Here is a 23,607-nt window from a genome sequence, read left to right as displayed (position 1 = left end):
TAATTAGACAATATTTCATCAGACATTACATTTCCAGCTTACTATTACTATTTATACCAGGGGCATGGTAAATACTAGTCTCCGATTAGCTGGAAGGTGTCTGTTCAAATAATTTAATAGGACACCTCAAACATAGTTCTGGTCAGCAGTTTAACCATCTTTCTAAAGGTGTGTTCAAATGCATATTTGACCACTGGACTGTGATTGTTCACCTGTTTCTTCGCCCCAAACAGCCATTCCAGTTTAGTAGCAGTAAGCTATCTACGAACGGACGCACTGACCGTGCCTGTGGGTTTGTGTTCTGGTCAGCACCTGACTGAACTCAAAACTCGCCAGACTCCAGTTCTTTCAATTATTCCCCTCCAGTCTCTCCTTTTTCCTTTCATCTATGTAAGTTTATGAAGCACGTTCTTTAAAGCCCCAGGATACAAGGCAAGTTGAAACATTTTCAACTTGTGTCTTTCAATTGACTTTATTAGCAATCGACCCACCTCTAAAATAAGCTTTGCATTCTGTCTGAACCAAGCACCACTGCCATGGCTTGAGGCTGAAGTCAATGCAGAAGCACCTTAAAATGCCACCGTCAGCTGCTAGATGCTGGCTCCAATAAATCATTTGCTTCAATTGACTCCTTTCAAAAAAGTTCAAAGTTTTCAAAAACTTCTCCCTAGCAATATTAAGTCAATCATTTTCTTTCAAAGATTCATTATGGTTTCACTCGTTATATTTTGGCCCTCTAATAAGTGTGCTAGTGGTCATTTTGGATATTATTGCTCCGTTAATGAGATCTTAAGACTTATTAGTCAGTTTTGATGTCTGTTGTGAGGGTGTTAATGGAAAGCTGTGATTATAATATATTTTGGTAAGTTGAATGTTACTTGATTGTAATGCCTACCCTGTTAGGACTTTTCAGCTGAAGTAGCTAACGTTAGCCCAAGTGTGCACTGCTTGGTGTTCCCAGTAAGCTAGCATTTGCTTCGTCCAAGGTGTCGGGCCTATCTGTAGAGTGTGAAAGGCAACACCCTGCACTCCTTATTTGGACGGTCCTGGATCCAAAAGGAAAGGATGGCGCAGACTACTGTGGGCTTCAAATGCTCACTGGTGAAACCAAGCCCCCAGGAACAGCGCCGGGCTGTGAAACCAATTTGACATAGCAGCCAAACTGTGTAATTACAACGTCATGTGACGCTATTGGGCCCAAAAAGACTTTTTCCCATAGACTTACATTGCGAAAGAGACATCTGTAAATCAGCAGATAATTTTTTTGAGCATCACAGCCCCTGCGAAATGACTTGTCTCACTATCAGAATTTGATCCATTCAGTCCGATCACATTTTGACAGTCTAGAAGAGCTGCACAATTGCTCTATGGGCCCAATGATCCCAGAAGATCCAGGTAATTTTATACCCAGAAGTCGAACTTTTTGGGCTTAATGCGCCCTGTGCAACTTTCATAGGAATGAACTGGGCCCCGCCTCCGACATTGTATCCAGTTCTCTTTATACATCCATGGATGACACAGACCTAAACAGTTAAACTTACCACACAACCCTTTCTCTAAGTGGCCATGGTATTGGCATGGTAATACACTCTGTGTCTGCCTCCTTGCCATGTATATTGCTTATGTAACACACATACATACCTGAAAGTAGGATTCATTTAAGTGTAACATTGGAAATAGCTGGTTTTAAAGAATTAGCTACTGTAAGAGCAGTCGTGGCCTGTTGTTTAATCCTGTTGTTTTTTTACCCAATATTTTGGGTTCTTGTAAGGGCAGGAAAACACATTCAAACTAAAAACCTTCAGATTGTTGTCAGAAAAAAATCCAGCGACTTCAGTTAAGCATTTCTTCCAGGTTCTGATTCCATTTAAGTGCTGCACAAGAAGAGATTTAGAGTGTCAAAGATAGGTATTGTATGAAAGCCATAAGTCATAAGCATGTGGGAGTGAGTGTGTGCAAGAGAAAGAGAGCAAGCGAGAGAATTAATGAAAGAAACACTGATAATGTTATTAAGGTTTTCTTTTATTCATGCTCATGTTATATTATTTCTACAGTCTTGACGTCTTGTCAGGGTCTCTGGCTCCTTGATAACTGTGTCCACTTTTCCCACAGGGCCGATTCTAAAGGGCTTTTATTCAGCAATAACACCATATTCTTATCTGGGAAGCACAGACGCTCACATGCACATTACACACACACAAATACACAAAGACACAAACACACATTTTCTCATATTACATTATGCTTCCACACACACTGTTCACATTCTCACATGCACAGCAATGAAGCAATAAAAACACTGAAGTTCCCACGCATGTGGGTGCACATACAGTGTGAGCTTACACATACTGACACCCATAAATAGACAAATCATAGGATCAAATGAAATATTCCTGATTATTTTAAATCTCCATAGCAACAACTAAGCATAAGCATAGTGTTATTAAATACAAATTGTCTGGACACAAAGAGATGTGTTTGGTTGTGATGTTTTGAAGGACAGATACAGGGAGTGGACCTCTGTGGGTATTCATTACCATGAATGATATTACCTTCACAGATGCAAATTAAAGGCTTTATTCTTAATGAATATCAAAAATCTGCCAGTTTTACCTCCACAGACCTCTGAAGATCTACTTGCTAAATAAAAGAACATTTTCATCTTAAAATTCCTTTGAGGAGGCAACTAGATATGGTACGTTTAATTTTCAACAAGTCCTCCCAATTAAAGGACCAAATACATCATTTGACCAAGTACTCCAGAACAACACATAGGAGTGTTTTCTGATTTGGCGCCCCTACTGGCTGTAATTGCCAGGACATCATTTGTCTGTGCTTCTCGAAACCATTACAAATCACTGTTAAAAATGTTTTATGTGTTATGATGCGACAGTGCTAAGGTCTGGTTAGGTTTAGGCATAAAAACTACTTGGTTAGGTTTAGGGAAAGATCATGGTTTGGATTAAAACGATCACTTTGTTAAGGTAAGAGAGACGTGTGGTGTGGGTTCAAGGTATAGAATGGTAGAATGGGAAAACCTCCATCCACCCCTCATTCTCTGTATGGGGAAGATTGTCAACATATACTGTATACCGTACGTCATCTGAACTGCGCTATTGCTGTGGATCATAATAACTACAGCTGCTAGATGGAGCCTGTCCTCCCAAGAAAAACAACACTATATGTTGTAATGTCAGTTGCCAAAATTACCTATAGCTACATTTGAGTGACAGATGCCATCTAGCTGCTGCTGTAATTATGACCTGGAGAGATGACAGTTCAGATGATGTCTATATAAGGTGACAAATATTCGGGGGTGGCAAGTTGGGTGGCTGGTTAGATCCCAACTTGCAAAAAGTGGACTTAGCTGCAGGAGACCACTGTTCACTTCCCACTTCCAACCACAAAAGTCACATTTCCAACAGCAAGTTGCAACAGTCATTTAAAAACTGTAACTACTAAGTTACTACTACTAAGAAAGAAGTAACTTTAACCAACACCACATTTCAAGTGATCATTTTAACCCAAACCATGGTCTTTCCCTAATCACGTGGTTTTTGTGCCTAAACTTTACGGTCTATAAATGGAAAGTGTCTTTCCAGTTTTTTGTAATGCCTATATATTTCACTCCATGTTTTTATTAATTTTTTAAAATTTTATTTATTTATTTGAAAGTGACCAAGCTCATTAGTAAACAAAAAAAAAGAACTGTAAATGAGCCAGAGTTAGCCTAGAAGGCTAATTTTCATCCATTGTCGATGGCCAGATGTTGAAAAGGCAATTTTAAATCAGAATAAAAAACCTACTAAACACCAAGAGTTGGTGGCAAAAATAGTGGAAATATACTGAGTTGATTTTACAGATATGGGGAAATTCTGTGGTTCAAAACAAGGACAATAACAAAACCATTCATGTCATTTTGTAAGAATGTATGGAAAAATAAGTCATTCAAGTAATTTATTGCATTAACATTAATCAAAGAAGATTAACAGTTATGTTATCACTTCTATAAACACGTATGTAAGTATGTGACAAGCAGCAAACTCTAAAGACAACAAGGGTGAAAAAAGCATGTGCATTCTGCTTGTGAAGACTGTAAATGAATGTATTGTATGGGCTTCATGAGCACTTTCACCACATGAGCAAACAGTATATTAGCTAATTAAAATGGGCTGGTTGAATGCTTTTAAATGTTGAGTAAAAGCTACTGTAGTTGAATCTGAGTGTTTCATAGGAACATCATTATTACACACTTGACCTCAGGGTTGAGAGAGAGAAAAAGCGTGTGTGTGCGCACAAGTGTGTGTGTTTGAATAAGTGAGTATGAATGAGACAGCATTGTTTAAAATAAATGGTAAGATACAGTGAAAAAAAAAACACAAATGTCAGCAGAGTTTTTGAGTTTTCCAGCATCAGAGAGGAACTTCAGACTTTCAGTGGTGCCTTTCATTGAGTTTTACACATCTAAATATATTGTGTTGTGTAAAATGTGACTGTGTATGGCGTGCACATTTGCATGGGAATATGATGTTGACTGCAAACATTTTATAGGGCTGGAACTCCATGGGCTTGTGTGTGCTAACAGTATGCCCCTGGAGGTATATATCAAGTTCAGCGTACTGTATAGAACTGTGTTTGTGTGTGTATGTATGTGTGTAATTTGTTGCTTTCATGCTGATTTCTGTTCTCTCCAGTGGTCCCCTCTCAGTGGTGGACTAACCTCACAAGCGCAGAGCTGTCAATCATGAAACAGTTACACACTCGCATGCACGCACACAAGGAGAGACACACACACACACACACACATCGATGCACAGCACAAAATAACTTGCACAAACACGCATACACACACTGCCTTGGTCACACAAGGGGGGGGGGGGGGGGGGCTAAAATGTATACACAGGAGTACAAAGCTTTCAGTGGATTTTTTGCCTGCTGCTGTGGACACATAAAGGGAGTTAAAACACAATGAAAGCCATTCAGTCATTAGTGATGCTAGAAGAATGTGACTGTTAAACACGCTCCCACATTTAACTAATATGTATCAAAAACTATTATTTAGATGATAAGGCCTTTTCATCATTACATTGCTAAATATTATATAAGTTGCAAAAGTATCGGATTCACATTTAAACTAAATTTGAACCCTACAAAGACAAGACAGTCTCATCAAATGTGGAGCATAAATTTGTGTACTGTAAAATGAACTGAAAATATAAACTGGTCAGCCAGTATACCATTTAAGTTGCACTCTTGGATCATGGTTTGTCAAACCTTTGTTACTGTGGATGTGACAGGGAGTCCCATAAGCTGCAATATTTCATATAATGAACTGGGGAAAAAATTGGGTTTTCTAAATGTAATTTACTTATGCATTCTACTAAACAAATTAGATGCATTTAATTGTTTATACTTTATTTCCTTGTGATTCAAACAGACAAAAATCTATAGCATGTCACTGTATGAAACAAGTTTCTTCCATTTAGCTTACATATCTTTAATGAGACTCTTCACCCTAATGGGTGAAACACACCGACACTGTCTGCTACAACCCAATCTATATTTACAAATATCATGGGGCAGAAAACAACATGTAATATAGTGCAGGTGAATCAATACAAAAGTTTCCATCCGGAGTATCCCATGCACATTAGCATAGACTACTTAGTACGTTTTAGCAGTGAACTAAGGGTTTAGTGTCTCACTGTGTGAGAAAATATAACAGCATTGTTGTACTTGGATTGGATGTTTTTAGTTTAAGTGTGAGCCAAATATAATAAATCTGTACCAAAATACAACATAAACCCATGAATAAAATTCCAGTCTGCTGTGTAAACAAACACATACAAAAATGTTTTTATAGGCTGAGTAGACAATATTATTAAATCAAGCTGCTGTGGCTGTTATAGTACCATTACAACAGTCACTTGCCACTAAACACAAACACAGTACAGTATATGGAATCAAGATCATGTAACCAATGTCACCGTGATCACACAGCTGCAGTATTAGAGCTCCTCCAATCAACAGGCTGCATGTAACAGTTGTTTTCCACCACCATACTTGTCTACTATCCTCATAAAAAGCAATATTCAAATTAGCTTTTCGTTATCATGTAGAGGATTAATTTTGGATTTTTAATCCCATTTGCAAATTCCCATCCCATCTCCAGACTATTATACATCTAGCTCTGCTGCCTTTACGAGCTACCCTTTATCATCTGTCTGAGACAATATAATTTCTACTTTTAGTAGTATACAGCTATAGGATTGAGAGCATAAGTCGACCTGATAATATTCTTACCAGGCCTCCAGAATTCAGCTGATTTAGCAGTGTTTCCTATAATTGCCTCAGCTATACGAAAGATATGGGAGGTATTCATGAATTACAGCAATCTATTAGCTTTTTTTGTTCAAAACCTAATTGAACTAAACTCTGAAAAACATAAAAAGAGGAGAGGCGCCTCAGCAGAGCAGCAAAAGCACAGTTTTTACTGTTGAAATCAGAGGTTCAAATACTGCATAGCTGACAACTTTGGCTGCATTAACTTCTTAAAGGGGACATATCATGCACATTTCCAGGTCTATATTTTTAATCTGGGGTTCTACTGGAATATCTTTGCATGATTGACAAGTGAAAAAACTCCTTATTCATCTTAAACTGATCCTTTACACAGCCCCTTAGTTCAGCCTCTGTCTGAAAAAGGCCGTTTCAGCTCCTGTCTCTTTAAGACAGATTCCAATGAGCCCACTCTGTCCTGAACGGCCAGTTTCCAGAAGCTGTGTCACCGCCAACTTCCAGTCGCTCAGGAGGCTACGTCAAAAAAATCATGAAACAAAGTATAGTAGTTGGATTTCACTGCTTTTTCTCATTCTTTACTTGAAATGTTAACTCCTCAAATACATCCATACATGTTCAAGCCAAAATCTGATCCGAAATCGGAGAGTGAACAACACATTGAAAAACCTGAGCAACAGCCTCAGCAACCAAGGCTGTGGAACTGATGGCTGTTTAATGGCATGTGTGACCAACCAACATCAGCTCATTGGCAAGGTAGAAAAAACCTTTGCAAACAAAGCATTCAAAAGAAATTAAAGCCTCGAGTTTTGGAACTTTGACTATATTTAACATAGATATTTAACATCAGTATTTAACAGTAATTTAAATAACAGCACAATATGTCTCCTTTAATGTGTCCTTAACTGCTGCACAGGGTCTTGTAAACCAGAATTTTAAACTTCATCAATACATTGTCTGCTATTTGGCATGACATTAGATTTAAATATTGTCAATATAGAAGATTGTTAGCAACAGCCTAATGATAAAGGTTTTTTTTTCAAGAACTACAGTTATGTAAGCATTTAGTCATACTTGAAAATTTAAAGTTTCTGGAGACTGAAACCATCAAACAAATCAGTAAGCCTCATACTCCAGGAGGATACTTGTTTTTATTTATTACACGGTGGTAGCTGTTTATTTGCATATCTAACCTTCTCTCTCTCTCCCTCTTTTTCTTCTGGGTCTATCATGTCATATCAAATCAGACCGAGAACAGCAAACAAGTCAGAATTCAATTTACTTAATGAGTGATGCTGGTGGCCCACTTCCATATTAATAAAAATCATATGCAAATTATTGTTTTGAGCCTGTTAATTAAAAATAAGTGTGCTAATAAGTGTTTATTTACGGTGCTCAACTGAGTCTAAACAGGAGGCTCAGAACATGCACACGGGTCAAATATATTCCATCCTCATTAGACAAAGATCTATCAAACTTTAATGTGGCTACAGTGGTCAGTCACAACTCATAATATGAAGGGCGAAGCTGCTTTATGTTCTGGGTATAAATTTTGCAATTTAGGTAGACAGCAATTTATTTGCCTTGATTCTTTATTAGAGGATGAACAAAATGTTTGAGTAATGTAATTATCTTTGTTTTTAATATTTTATATTGTAAATGGATTGGTGACAAGAAAGAAATGTGGCAGCTCTGTCAACGTTTATCTTTTGGGCTGGTTTTATGAGGCTTAATAGTATTTCTTTGAATTTAAATGTTGGAAAGTGCATGTATGCATGCATACCTCCAGCACAGTCTTTCCTTGCACATTGCATATATGCACTTGAGACATATGTACATTTTACTTCTTTTACATGTTTATAATGTTCAACCCTGGATTTTTGTTCTTTATATTCTAATCCTTTTTTTTTAGACTTTAGCATAGGACATGGGAGAACAGCATTGCTATACTACATATATTATTTGCATATGTGACAATTAAACCTTTAAATGTATCACTCCCCATCTTTAGAATGCACATAACTACAATTAATTGCTCTTGGTGGAGGTATCGATCTTCATGATTACTACTGTGGTAATTGGCAGCTCCATCCCCCGCTGTAAAACATCTTCTGAATCAATACATGATTGATGAATTAAATTGACACTATCGTAACACAAGAACGTCTTCTTCTACATTCAATGACTTTTTTTATCCATACTTTCTACAGTATGCACATAGCAACTTCAAAATGGTTAAATATCCCCTCCAGACATGTTGTAAACACTGCTTTGAATAATAATTTGCGTCTCTCATGGTTTTTCCACAAAGTTCAATTATCTAACTAAAATCCTTAATATCACTCATTGAAAAATCCAGAATCTATGAAGATGCAAATATTTTTCATTTGCTGGCCTGCATACTGGACCATGACTGGCTTCCAAACTAGTTGTTATGTAATGAATCATGCCTATAGATCCGCCCCTTGAACTGAGATTTAAGATGAGCACAGAGAAACTTTCCAATTTCAGCAGATGAATGTGAAAACAGTCTTCTATTGTCAAACTCTGCACATACATCATTCTGCACAGTGAAGCTCAAACATCCAACTGAAGGAACAAGAAGAAAAACATTTTAAGGTTAGAGAAAGATTGAGGTTATGTTATCATAATCTCAATCTTAAGTAAGGTATAGTTAGGGTTAGGCAACTATAACACTTGGTTAGAGTATGAATACAGTTAATAAAAATTGTGGACTTGCTACATGGCCATCCACTACCTCGACCTCCACACTATTACTTTTGGCCTATAGAGCATGCTGCTTGCTGCATTAGCACTGAATGTTGGCACTGGTGCTAAATCCAGTGCGGTGAAGTGCAGAATCCTCCAATTTATATGTAATTCCTAAGGATACTGGGATAGAATAAATACATATCAACACCGATTTAGTATTTGCCTGTTGGGCATATTGCTTCCTCTATATTTGTCTCTGTCTGATGTCATGAGTCAAAATAAGTACAAAATAAAAAGATTTGGACATGCAATTGAGGCCTAAGAAATATCAGATACACTGTTCAGATTACAGGCAGTGTGGAAATCATTTTAAGGTGCATAAATGTGAAATATTGAGGCCAGTGCATTTTCAAATGTGATTATGATAATCACAATTGTTATTGTTAATTGCAGCATAAAGGCCAAAGTATACAGAATTAGCAGTGTGTTATTATCATTTTGATTATGGAAATTATCACAGAATTACAATCAAGCTCAGATTGTTTGCTGCGCGCTTTGATCTGCCCAGTAGAATATGTAGCTGTAACATTCATATGTAGACTGAAAACCTGCCAGTCCATTGTGTGTGTTCTATGTTATGCGAAAAAATGGTCTTCAGAGTTTTGATGAGATGCTTTTGTGTTTAGAGCCAAGAGAGAGAGAGAGAATGGTGCTGTGATATTAGGAATAAACATATTATTTCCATAAAAATAATGTTTGCCTGTGTTTAGTGTGTGCACCCCGTGTTTGCTGGATTGCATAAAAGTGTGCGCGCATATGTGCTTTTGGATAAGTGATGAAGCTAACAGCAGTATTAATGGCTATACAGAGCCCCCAAAAAACCAAAGGCCACATAGGGAGAAATAAAAGCCTTTAGAGAACAATCATTACGAATCCAGCAATGAAAACACCAGTGTGTGCCAATCCTCAGTTCAGTTCTCTGCATTATTCATTCACTGACAGCAAAACAAATATTAACATATCAAATATTAACATAAATTCCCATGAGACATTTATACCACTCCAGAACTAAAAAGGGCAATTTAATGCCACATTTGAAACTGAAGTTAAAGGAATGCATTCATGTCAGTACAGGAGAGGTGCAGATTGTTTCAATAGAAAACAGCAGGGACATGATTTAACATAACATTGCTTGGTAAATTTGTCTATAGAGGCTAAATTCACCTTGAACTAATTCACATCAAACACATGCATGCAATATTTCAGTTATTTCTAAACTTATGTGAGGTAATAATTCCTAAAGCTGAATAATGGGAAAGACTCAACACAACACTTTTTCTGATCATGAATATGAAAATAAATATTGAGCTTATTTTGCAGAAATTTAAGCATAACTTCTGATTATTTTGTCATAACCAGCATGTTAGAAATCTCATCTAGGTTTTTAAATGGTAAAATTATCATTATAATTCAATCATTATAAAAAACACAAAATATGTAATGATTAAAGCCTTATTAAGTTTTTAGCAATGACTTGAACCCATGTTAAAAATTAACATCATCCCTTCTGTGTATTTTTGACTGTAGCATTAACTAACTGAAGTGCAGGTTAGGTCTCTTGACTCTTATTATATTCTGATACAATTACTGATTAAGCAGAGACGCAATGCAAAACAAGCTGTTCTGTTGTACGAAAACAATTTGTGACGGTGTAAACACACGCTGTCTTTTCTCGTCCGTGCCACAGGGATAATTTTCTCAGTTTATCTATGTTTTATTTCCTCAATGAGCATCAAGAGACATGAGGACAGAAAGAGAAGATGACCCTTTTTACCCTCTTCTTCACATTTAGTCTGTCTGCTACTGTTTCAACCTCGTCTGTCTTTTTTATGTCTGTTTTACGGTATTTAAACACTTTACAGCTGTATTGACTTAATTGCAACTGCACACAAAAACACGTACAATAAAGATTTACATGTACATAAGATGCATTGAAGATCTGAGGCTACATTACTCAAACAAATCTGAACTCTTACATATCTTATTCAGTTAGTCACAACGCAAGTTTGAGTTAGAGGAAGTGACACTTGTGCTCAGTCAGAGAACTCAGCAGTGTGTATAGCGGAGATGTACTTTAATCCCAGGTTTAAATATAATCTAGCTAAATCACCTCTGGGTATGTGATGCATTTTACAGTAAAGCCAGGTGTCAAGGAAACCTGTTGAGTCTGTCAATCTGTGTCCTTCTCTGCCTTCCCAGATGTCTGCTATTTTGTCTTTTCTCTCAGTCCGCTTAGTCTTTCTTCGTCTCTTCAGTTCCCCATCTACCTTGGTACGTCAGCTACAGGGATCAAATCCTCAGGTTTAATTGTCTCCTGCCCTCTGGACTTATCCGTGCTCCCAAACTGGCAGGGTGCCTCTAGGATTTTAGAGATCCTTTACCCTTTTTAAAACATTCATTCATAGAGGCAATGTTTAAGCCACTCCGTGACATCCCTTGGACATCTGCAATATAGCTCAGCTTAATACATTATTTAATCCCTCCATTATGATAAGGATAACACAGCGGAGACGGACACAGAGTGGTTAAGTACAGCAGAGGGACGGAAGGAAAGAGGGAGGAGAAGACAGAAGTGGAAGCAAGAAAGAGAGGGCTCGACCTGACATGTAACTGGCCGGTTCTTTCAAGGACGTGCACAAAGCTGGGCTAAAGTTGCCCGAGCAACAGCCCATTTGCCCTCTTCGGCTGAGCTACGCCTCTGGAGGAAAAAAAAATACAAGGAGCCCATAATTGCTAAAGTTAGACCAAATTAAATGGCCATATCATCCAAACTTTTATTACTTTTTGATAGGTATGCCTCCACAGCACACAGAGATGGGGTGGACCAGACTTGTAAAAAAAAACCCCAAAACAAAACAAAAAAAATGTGGGGCTACCGCACATGCGCTTCCTGCAAAGGTGGTTCGCCAGTCTCTGCTTGGATGCCAAGAGGCACTAGCGCCACCTGGTTGGTTAGGATTAGAGAAAGACCATGGTTTGGGTTAAAAGTGTGTATTTTCAGAACAGAGGAGAGAGGAGCAGAGCAGCCTGGACAGGAGAAAGAAATGAGTGAAGCAAAAAGGAGAAAGCTTACAAACTTCTTCAAAAGGCACGTCAGACATCACTACTGATCTAGCTTAGCCAGACACATGTGCCAAAATCATTTGTATCTTTTATAATATGTTCACTAGGTAATCCAATCATGATTTAATTTCTTGATGTAAAAGTACCAAACCGAATGGCCAAGCTAGTTCAAGTTTATACTCTCTTGATGCATTTTCAATCTGTTCTCAGATTTGTCATCATCATGTCATGCCATCAGTGCTTTCACTTAATATTAAGGTTTTCCTTTTCCTTCATCAATTCTCCTCATTTAAATGCAGAGTTGAGCAGAACAGGGCAGGTGTTGAGAGAGGAGCAGAGCAGCTTGGACAGGAGAGAGGAGCAGTGTAGGAGCATCAAATGAGAACTTACCTAACTGCTGGAATAGAAATCAATTTGAATATTTCACCAAGACTTTCACCCATTCCTTATAGTTAAAAATAAAAAAAAATTGGGATGCAAATTATGCAAGGAAGCAGGGTCACTTGGGGCAATGAGAACAGGAAAACTGAGGTATACATTCTCCAGTGAATGGCACAACTGTGAGGTACACCCATATGGCAACAACAATGAGAAGCAAATTAAATCTTTGAGAAAGAAAATGAATGAACACTGTCTTGCACAGTCACAAACTAGCAGAAGACATACAGAAAGCTCTAGAATCAAGCTTTCATAACTGTCAAATGTCTTCAGAACAGCATACTATATTGCCAAAAATAACCAACCTTACTCTGATCATCCAGGACTAATAGAGCTACAGATGATAAATGTTGATCATGTTATTTACTCATATTTTACACCATATGAGAGGGCTGAGTGAGAGTGTGAAGACATGAATTTAACCCCTTTCAGGGAGTAATTGCCCTTTTATTACAAAGAGAGATGAGGGTGGAAGAAATGTGATAGTAATAGGCAGAAACAAAACAAAAACAGAGGAAAAAAGAGAAGTAAAAGACAGTAAAAAAGATATCTGAGCATGACCAACAGGGAGGGAGAAATGAAAAAGAGTATCTGCAGATTATTATGCTATCAGCCTTAACTTTCTTCTCTTTTTGCTGATTTTATTGTAATGGCCAGTTCAGACAGCCACGCTGCAGGAGATCCTGTAAATGAGCCAATATTAGCTCTACTCAGGCGGTAAAAAAGGGTTCAGAATAAAAAAAGAGGAGACTTCACTGACTGAAGGAGGGGGGATTACAAAAAATGAAGGAAATGAAAAGAGGGAAAAAATATCTGAAAGTGAATAACAAAAAAAAAAAAATCCATTAATAATAGATGTCATATACCAATCAGCCCACACCAGGGCCAACACCAAGTACACAACACGTAACAGTAAACACATAGTGACAGACATGATGCTCTGCAACCTCCAAATACAAGTAAACCTGAGAAATTTGGTGAATTTTCACACCTTGATTAAATCCATTGCTTCGTTTTTAGTTTTATTCAATTTTGAGTTCACGTCGACTTGCTATAAACCAACAATTTGTAAACATGAAGTCACACAAACTGACAGGTAAATCATGGGCATTTGAGTGATCCCATCATCCGGCATCTTCAATACATCAGACAAAATCCAGTGATTGACAGCAAGTCATACTGCGCTTCACTGCACTTGAAAGCTTTAATTATCTTCTTCAATGGTGACAAGAGCTCGCAAAGAAATCGGTGTTTATGAGCATCATTAGTCAAACCTGCAACTTGACCTCCACTGTCATAAATAATGACTGACAGCTAAAGAGAGGTTGAAAAAAAGTTGTCTTGTAACACAAACTGTTGCAAGGATTCTGGGCACTACTAAAGTTTTACTCACTTTTAAGCACAACACATCTGTTTAAACTCATGTTCACTCCCTCAGTATCAGTGGAAAGCCCCCTTGTATAAATGCTGATGTTCTAATCTGTTACCATGAGATTTGCACAACTATACATGCAAGAACCTGCTTGAAGGGTGCTATGATCAGAAGACACCACCTAAATTCTTAATTCATGCAAATGTTTCTAATGTTCACTATTACACAACTGTGTAGTTGGTCTGCTTTGAGCACACCAACAATTGAGTTTAAAGTTAGAAGTTAAAAGTTAAAAGTTTTGTCCGTGATGTTTAAAGTCCTGAGAGAACACACGGGTCAAATCAATGAGAGAGTGCATGAGGGAGAGAGAAGGGTCAACATTGATGTTTACAGAAAAAAGAACAGAAATGAAAGAGGGAGAAAAGAAAGACAGAGAGGAAGCTAAGAAGTGATGCATAAAAGAAAAGCAAAGTAAAAAAACAGTAGAAACCACTAAGACTCAGACAGAGGTTGAGAATACAGAAATAACAGCAGAGAAAATGGTCCTGCAGTCTAAAGCAAACTTAATTGATGCTTAGCAGGCATGCTGGAGTTGACAGGAGTCTGGCCTGCATCCATTCAACAGAGATTTATTAGCCAATACATAAATACCACACACACACACACACACACACACACACACACACACACACACACACACCATCTCATTTTCGAGGGGGTACTAAATTACTAATACAAGTACAAAAGTACAATTAGACAAATCATTTATCAGAAAACAAAAATAACTACAAGGTAATTCAACAATATGAGTACATATCAAATAATGAGAGGAGATCCTACTCCAAGCAGAGCAAACAAGTGAAAAGATGATATTTATCAAAAATATTTACACAGCTTTCTTAGCAATAGACTTAGAGACGACAGGAACAGAAAAAAACAGCTGTTTAGAGTGTCTCGATTGATAATTAGAGGAGAAAGGTTACATGAACTGTTTCAAATAGGAATGTATACATCTAAAAATAAACTGTAGTCAATGTCTCTGTCTTCTTAAGATGTGAGAGAGCCAAGAGTTTCATAAATTGTACAATGATGCGTTAATATCACTGTGGAAACACAGGAAGCTAATATGTGGGAACAAAAGACTGATGCAATAAAGTTAGAGTATAACATAGAGGAAAGGAAGGAAAAAAGATGGAAGGGAGGAGCAGTAAATGGGAAAGAAAGAGGATATAAAGGGGCAAAAGAGGCCACATAGTTCTGTTACCTATGGATTTAATGATTGCCAGCTATCAAGTGACCTATTTTCAGAGCTGTTCAGTCTCTTGTGCAGTTATTTGAGTCCTGTAAAAAGTTATAGAAGTAACAGTGCATGTACGTACACATAGTGACCACTTGCACCCTTAATTGCTAACTGGATGGTAAGTAAGAACATATTTGTACAATCTGCACCTGTCTCATGACTGCAAACTATGCCCCATCTCTTTTTTTTTTGAAGCAGTTACTGTAATAGTTCTTGCACTTTCCAGTTTTCTCCTCTCATAGGTCACCACTCTCAAGATGGGTTGCAATTGGCCAACAGCATGGAGTCACAAAGTTATAGAATGGCTCAGCACAGGTTTGGCCCTTGAGCGAATTCACTGATTGCAGTGATTTCATTGAAATTACCTGATATTCAGAATGAAATTTCACTGTTATGGTGTGACCAGACCCTTCCTCTAAATCTGTGCTATTTTCTGTGAGGAGTTGGCTAATGCTTGTGCAGCTTTTACTATACTGCCTGGTGACTAGTACACTTTATTACTCTTAATGAGAGAACAACTTCAGAGGCAAAGAGAAGAGATAGATGGAAGAGGAAGAAGTATATAAAGGGAGAGGAGCACAAACCGGAGGGGAGGGGTGAGACACTGACAAGAAGAAAAACAGAGAGGCAAGCATGAGATAGGCGAGTGGCAAGAAAGCAAGCAAGAAAAGAATGAGGGAAATGAGACTGAAAAAGATATAGAGAAGCAATGAATAAGCAAGGTGGCAAGAAGAATGACAGAAATTGAAGGAGAGAGTGAGAAACATATGGACGAGTGAACAAGCGAGCGAGGATGGAGGTGGAGGAGGAGGAGGAAGAGGTGTAGAGAGGAGAAGACGTTGGCGGTGTACAGATTTCTCCTCCATTACATTCTGAAAAGAGAGAAACAAGGGATGCAAGGCAGAGATAAGAGGAAGTTGATTAAAGAGACACAGCCAAAGAAAAGAGGCCCTGTATTTAGCATTCTCCTGGCACTGTGGAGGCTTATTTTCATGCCCTAGTTTGTCAAAATGAGAGGGAGCCAGAGGGTAACGGCAGAGGAGACACAGGCGGCAAGCACACAGAGATAGTCATGTTATGTGATTGAGACAGAGAGAGAGGACAAATGCAAAGCAGACTGAGCGAGCGATAGAGAGAATGAGAGAGCACTTCATCAAATTATCAAACCCTTAACATTATTTCTCTGCCACACGCCACACTTCAAGGGACAAAGTGTAAAATTACATTGTTACGCGCAGATGTTGACAATTACATAAGAAAAGACTCTAAAATAAGAGATACGCTGCTTTTTTTTTTTGCCTTGCTGGCGTCTCATTTGTGATGACTATATTGAGTACAGTATGTTGAACCAGTGTTAGGGCTTGGCAGGGAGGTTCATCAGAGGAAAGCAGCGCTGCGTGTGGTCATCACCCTGGTTTTGATTAGACTTTGAGGCAGAGAGGAGGTTTTTAGTTTTGGGTTCACATTAACCACATTATATTTCTTCCTCAGTTAACTGCTGAGCTTTTTGGCTGTTTCTCTTGTAATTTTTGTCTTTGCTTATTTATCCAAATTTCTTTTTTTTCTCTCCTCTCCTCTCCTCACAGTCCTGTCTCTTAAAGAAACTTTCCTACCAAGAAAAACAACAGCCAAGCAGAAAAGTAATTTCAGCAAATGTCCAATAATGACATTTTCTTTCCAAGTGTCAAAGCCCTCTAGCAGCAGTAGGAATTATGATTTGTGTCCATCCAGAGCAAAAAAAAAATGGAAGTATTGTAGTGTGACACTGTTGGAGCCACAGAGGGAGGATGTCAGGTTGGTTGGATGGGTTAACAAAAAGTTGGATATAGGAGACTGCTGTTTTCTTCCCGTTTCCTACCAGCAATAAACATTGGTTTATTTTAATCATAAGTTTCATTCTGCAGGGAAATTACAAAGTGTATTTTGTCATTTTAATTTAGAAGGCTTGTTGCTCCTAAAAATGTTCATACATATAATGTAAGGACATGTATTTTTATAAAAACAAAAAATCAAAAAAACTTTATACTGAATGTATCTGTAAACTGTTCATTGCCAACATATTTATGTTTCTCCCCCAAAATTTCTGCTCTTATATCAGCAGATAAAGCATAATTAACACCTTTATGGTGAGTTCCAGCAACTCAAAGCACTTGGTTGATGTAAGGGAAAGATTATGGTCTTGGTTAAATCTTGAAAAAGTAAAGGCTGACTTGATGCTCAAGACAGGTTGCATTGACCTTTTCAATACTGTACCAGAACCACAATGTTTCCTTCACCTTAGCCAAGTGTTTTGGGAGCTTAAACTTAACCGAGATGAATGACGTAAACTCCAGTCTCCTGTGTCAAAGTCTTGTGCTTTGGGTACCCAATCATCCAACCTTTATTTATTAGTGTGTAGGAGATTAACTGTTTCTCGTCAGTTTTCCTTCTACTCCCGCTCTACTGTCCTTGCATCCCTTACATCTTCTCATCTCTTCTCCCAACTCTCCTCTTCTCTCCTCCTCTCTTCCCCTCCTTACAGCCTGTAGGTGGCATACAGGCATGTAAATTGGCAGCAGAGTGATCTGAATACCCATTTCTGCTCTACAGCCATCATGAAAGACTCCGCTGTCATATCCCCTCCGTTCCACCACACTCCTCTCGGCTTTGACACTTTTCGCTTTCTGTCAGCCTCGCTCATCCTGTCCTATCCTCGCTCCAATTATCTATTTTCACACTCTCCATTCCTCTACTCTCTCTCTATTTCTTGCCACCTTCCTTTTGCCCCTCTCCACTATCTCTTCTCTCACAGTCTTTCATTCTTAGACCCCCTTTATTTCCACTTTCCCATCTGACGTTCACTCATTCTTGTCTCTCTTTTCCTAGTTCCTCCTTTGTCATTTTGCCCCTTCCTTCCACTCTTCTCTCCTGTCCTGCCCTATCCTTTCTGTGCCAGTTGTCTGATTATTCCATTGCCTTCCAGGATGTGTGTATTAATAACACAGTGCCATTTGTACACATGGACAGAAGGAGAGGTAGAGGGGAAACTAGGAGGGATTATCGTGGACAAGGGGAAAAAAAAAGACAAGATGATGAAAGTCGTCCCTCACGTATGAATATATATTGATAGCAACCGGGATGTTTATACTGCAAGTTAAAGGATATGGCTGTCATTATTCTATATTTTTAATTGTAAAACAATGATTACCCTACCCTCTGTGTGGCACTCTGCCCCAAGCCCATTTGTCCCTATGTACAGAGGATTTAACAGTTTTATTTTTAAATGAAGGATCAGTAACTTCCCAAGACAGCTGGATACTGTAGTTTTTAGCAAACATTACTCAAACAGGAGTAAATAACGTATTTGTAGGGGACTACTGTCAGCTGTGGACATATTCATGTTTGGTGTTCTAGTGAGTATTTATGGAGTTTGGACTGTGTGGGATTGACTCAAAATAAACTACAGTGCCCATGTTCATCATGATGAAGTAACATGTCAACCACTGAAATTGTTTTTAAGGGGACGTATCATGCACATTTCCAGGTCTATATTTACATTCCAGGGCCCAACAGGTATATCTCTGCATGATTAATGGTTAAAAAACTCCTTATTTATCTTATACAGGCCCTTTTATGCAGCGCCTCAGTTCTGCCTCTGTCTGAAACAGGCGTTTTCGCTCCTGTCTCTTTAAGGCCCCCCTTCCGATGAGCCCACTCTGTTCTGATTGGTTAGCTCCTGGAAGCTATCCCTTGGCAGACATCCACAGGCTCCAGAGGCTATGTAAACAAACAACAGCAGTTGGATTTCACTTCTTTACTCAAAATGTCAACTTCTCAAATACATCCATACATGTTCAAGCCCCGAATCCGATCCGAAATATATAGACAGAGTGGACAATATGAACAAACTGTGGAATAACCTTAGCAACAACCTTAGCAACAAAGGCTATGGACAGACGGTTGTTTGTGGGCATGCACGAATAATCTGATGTCATTTCAATGGGGAAGTAGAGGTAACTTTTTCAAGCGGAGCGTTCAGAGCAAGCTGAGGCTTTTTTAACATCGGACGTTTTAACAGTATATAAATGAAATTTGATAGTTTTTGGACAATAGTGAAGGTCTATGGCATAGAGGAATAAGGTATATCAGGCTTTGATTACACAGTAGGACAAATTCTTTGTTGGTTTTGGTATTTTAATGGGATGTGTCAACATTAACAAAAATATAGAATATCACCAGTCTTATTCTTAGAGATACAGTACAAGATAATAACATGTTGAATTACATTCACATTTTGACATTTATAGTATTCATAAAGCAAATAGAAGAGTTCATGTAGGGTGTCGGTGCACTTAATGAAGTTACAGAAGAAGAAAAAACACTGAATATTTGATGAATAATAGAGGCACATGTCTAAAGGCAAATAAGTGTGTGTGAAAGTTACTCAGTGTGATTTTTTTTTTAATTGATTAGTTTAAAAATATCAGCACGTAATTATATTCCAACACTGATATTCATGTAGGGAAAAATTAAAGTAATTGCAGTAAAGAAGACAGGTGCGTTAGAAAAACAGTGGGTGTGACGCAGGGAGAGGAGGTCGGTTAAATCAGTTAACCTCTGGATGTCACTGCTGGAGCAGAGCTGTATTTGAAGTTAATGAAGAAAGTTGAGAACAATGACGCACCAGGCAACATTGCATGCAACCTTCTCACACAGGTTTCTTACGCGTGCTGCCTCCGCCTCTTTTTGATGTCACTCTTTTTCTTGCCATTTTGTCATCCACATCTCCCTCTACCTTTACCCTCCCCTCCCCCTCTCCCATCCTCACCCTGACTCCTAGCGTCCCACCATTATTTTCTCCTCTAATTCATCTCCTCTTCCTTGCTCCCTTCCCTCCTCCCCCTTCAATCGCTTCAATTCATGTTTACTTTCCCCATCTTCTCTCTTTATGTGATTTCATCTTTCATCTCTCCATTCCCACTTCCTCAGTACTCCCTCCCTCTTTTTTCCCCCTTCTCTCTTTCCTGTCCGCGTGCCTGCCCGTTCATTCGTTCATTCTCCTGCCACTGCTGTTGCTATGGTAACATAGGATGAACATGCTTGCATTCCTGTATGAGAAAGACGATGGCTTGTAAAGTCTCTCTCGCTCTCTTTTTCACTCTCTTTTGCACATTGCTTCTCTCAAATTCAAACACACTTTTTATGCTAACAGTTGATAGCAATTGTTGCAAAAGTTCATGACACAATGTAAAGACAAAGAAGCAGCAAGGTGACAAGGTGACAAACCCAACGTTGATTAATCCGATGATAAATAATTAATGACAGTATTAAATGGAATGGAAAGCATACATAAATGCATATATACATAAAATTTACATACAGATGATACTCATACACACTACGAATACACACACACACACATACCGTGCCTGCGGTTTACAGGATTACAATTAGACAGCTATTTCTCTAAACTGATGGCAGATGAGAAATCTGCACACATTTGTTTTGTTTCTGTTTCCTATTTCCAAGAATTTAACAATTTACACTGTTGCAAACTCTCTGTTCTCTGGACAGCCATGTTTTCCTCTTACCATCATTAAGCTGTGCTCAGACAGAATATGAAGCGAATTTTCACCTCATGTTACTCGCGCAAGTTTGACAACTGGACCATGCGTGTTTATTCGCCCCATGCAGCCAAAATACATTACTGTACATTAGCTTTAAGCTAGCTAGCAACAGAAAGCACTGACCGGGTCTGTGGAAGTGTTTCTGTGTGTTTGTGTTCAGTTCAGCCTCTGACTCAACTCAGACCTCACCAGGAACTCTAGTTCTTTCTGTTATTTCTCTCTCCCCTTTCCCCTCTCGTCTCCGTGCGTTCATGAAGTACATTCATAAAAGACCCAGTATACACGCAAACTTTTTGGCCGAGTTGAAACATTTTCAACTCGCGTGGACGTGAATTCGTGTCAGTTCGCATCACCTGGGGCAAATTTGTGCCTTTGTATGAAATCGTGCTGCGTGACAAAAAATTGATTTGCATTCCTTCCGAACACAGCTTAAAACTGTTTACTAGCAATTTTTGCGCACCTTGAGGATGATTTCTTTTGTAAATTTAACTTGAAGACCCTCATATGTCTTTTGGTCTCATGTTTACACAGTTCAGTAAATTCCACAGCCATACATTAGGATAGGTTGAGTCACAGAATCAAAATTTTAACCAAATTCAGTGGTGGGTTAAATTTACAGTCTTTCTAGTGGAGTAAAACTCTCTTTTCATTCAAGTTCCTCATGACCCCGGTGGTCTTATATAGTAAAGCAAATGGTGTGTGACCATTTTATTTCAACAGTGAAATGACAGACCTGCTTCCTTTTTGAAACACCACTACTTGCATCACGTCTCTCCTAACCTTTCTTTCAAAAGTAAGTGCAACACAAACACATAGACTGTTCTTGACATGGAGCATGAAAACAATTAAGACGCAAAGCTGATAATTTTGTCTGCTTTTTCATGTGGCTCTACACATTAGATTACAACAGGTGGTGGAGAAGATTTGTTGAATCCATAATTTATACTCATCTGTCCAGATGTCATTGTATAGTTTTGTTTAGCAGCCATGCATCAATCATGGCTGTAACATCACACATGTCATGCAGGATACAACAATGTCAAATAACGCCACACTTGAGATGATTAGTCCCAGTTATCTGAAAATTACAGAAGCTTGTGGCTGATGTAGAAACAATTTCTTATGTAAATGATCTCCTTGTTCGCGCTACGGATGGCAGCCATGGTGATCTGATGCACTTGTTTGTAATTTAGAGAAAAAATAATTAATATGATAAATCAATCCAGTGAACGCCAATTTAAGACTTCATCAAGGACACCATTTTTTAAACAATATTTTTTGCAACAGCTGAAAGAGTTTGTTGCTTCCTTTGCTGTGAAACAAAGAGCATTTTCTTTTGTCATAGTCTTGAACATACACCAAAGGAAAGATCTTTTCTGTCACCTTTCTGTCTGACACTTCTGCGACATGCTGATGGAATTCTACTTCTCCCGGAGGATTTCACAGCAAAAAAATGGGACATCAACCCTTTACCAACCCCATTTTGACTTTAGGAAGAGTAGAAAATCCACAATTGCAGGTTGATCAAACCGGTAAGGACAATAAGACATAATGAAAGAACTCTATTACCTGGCTTACTGTGAATATACGTCTCTTGGCATTGTTGCATATAAAAATAACCAAATATTAATTGATGCAACATTAGGTCTCATGCAAGAACTCTCTTAACTGCCTGAACTTGTAACGAATCGCTCATTTCAACCTGATGAATGCCACCTGTTCATGAGTATAAACACTGCACAGCTTGAAGTCCTGCTTTCAGAAATCAGTAGAAAAAAAACATAGGAGTGTCAGTAGTAGAGAACCTAAAGAATTAGAAAATATGAATCCAGCTGCTGTGTCACCAGAGCAGCTCTGCACTGACAGAAATAAAGGGAATGCTTTGACATGAAGTTAGATGCTAAAAAACATCTTTCTAAAGCAAAGTGGTTCGTGATGGGAGGCAGTCAAGGGACGTGACAGTCACTGAGATATTAGACGAAAGAATATTCAAGCCTATAGTTGGTGATGTTACACTGTCAGCTGTAACACAGCATGATACTGGACAGAGACCTGCAGAGACACACAGAGGCAGCTGTTGGAGTGAGAGAAGTTTCCTAGCAACTACTGACATGTAGAAGTTGTGGCGCCAAAAAATCCTAATAAAAAACATAAAACCTAAAAGTCCTTTCAGTAAATTGACATCCATGATGATGATAATATCGTAAACAGAATATTAATTTTGCATTAAGTTTGTTTCAGTTATATATTTATTTTTTGTTTATTTTGGTATCATATTTAAACTCCAAATTAATTCAGATTAGGGCATTATAATTGTAAATCAAACAAGTGTTTCTCCCCTGTGAAGAAAGGCAGAGATGATGTTTTCATGACACATATGACAGATCTGGACAATTTGTAAAATTTTGTTCGTACAAGAAAAAAAAAGATGAATGTCATACATGTTCTTAAATTACTCATACTTGCATCTTAAAAACAAATCTGTTCATATGAGTGCCTCCTCAATTAGTAATTTTCAGGTATTTAACAGTGAATTTTTTAGGACGTGTTACAGAGATGGTAGTGCAATTTGGTAAAAAAAAAAAAAAAAAGGTTTTAAGTACCCACTCATTATATTTGAGTTTATATGTAGTTGTTAATTGGCAAAAATTCTTTATTTCTTTCATATATTCTTTCTTTCAGTTCCTTTACTGGCAGAAAATACTTAGTTTTCAGTGTGTAGTTTTGTGAGTCAAACTTAATATTAGCATATTACATTC

The 23,607-nt window shown here is 38.1% G+C and overlaps 1 protein-coding gene across 4 annotated transcripts in view; it reads right to left on the bottom strand.

The window, feature by feature from the left end:
* Nucleotides 1–23,607, bottom strand: part of grm8a (glutamate receptor, metabotropic 8a) — a 349,644-nt gene that overhangs the window by 13,264 nt on the left and 312,773 nt on the right. Inside the window, exon 16 of one of the 4 annotated variants that reach the window (XR_006093952.1) lies at nucleotides 4,886–6,813. The exons of the other annotated variants lie outside the window; for them this stretch is intronic. The gene's annotated coding sequence lies outside the window, so the exon portion shown is untranslated. Of the gene's footprint in view, nucleotides 1–4,885; nucleotides 6,814–23,607 lie in introns of those variants that run through there. 4 annotated transcript variants of the gene reach the window in all.

The sequence above is a fragment of the Thunnus maccoyii genome, chromosome 23 (genome assembly GCF_910596095.1).
Source record: "Thunnus maccoyii chromosome 23, fThuMac1.1, whole genome shotgun sequence".
NCBI lineage: Eukaryota > Metazoa > Chordata > Actinopteri > Scombriformes > Scombridae > Thunnus > Thunnus maccoyii.
This window is presented reverse-complemented; position numbering and strand designations above follow the sequence as displayed.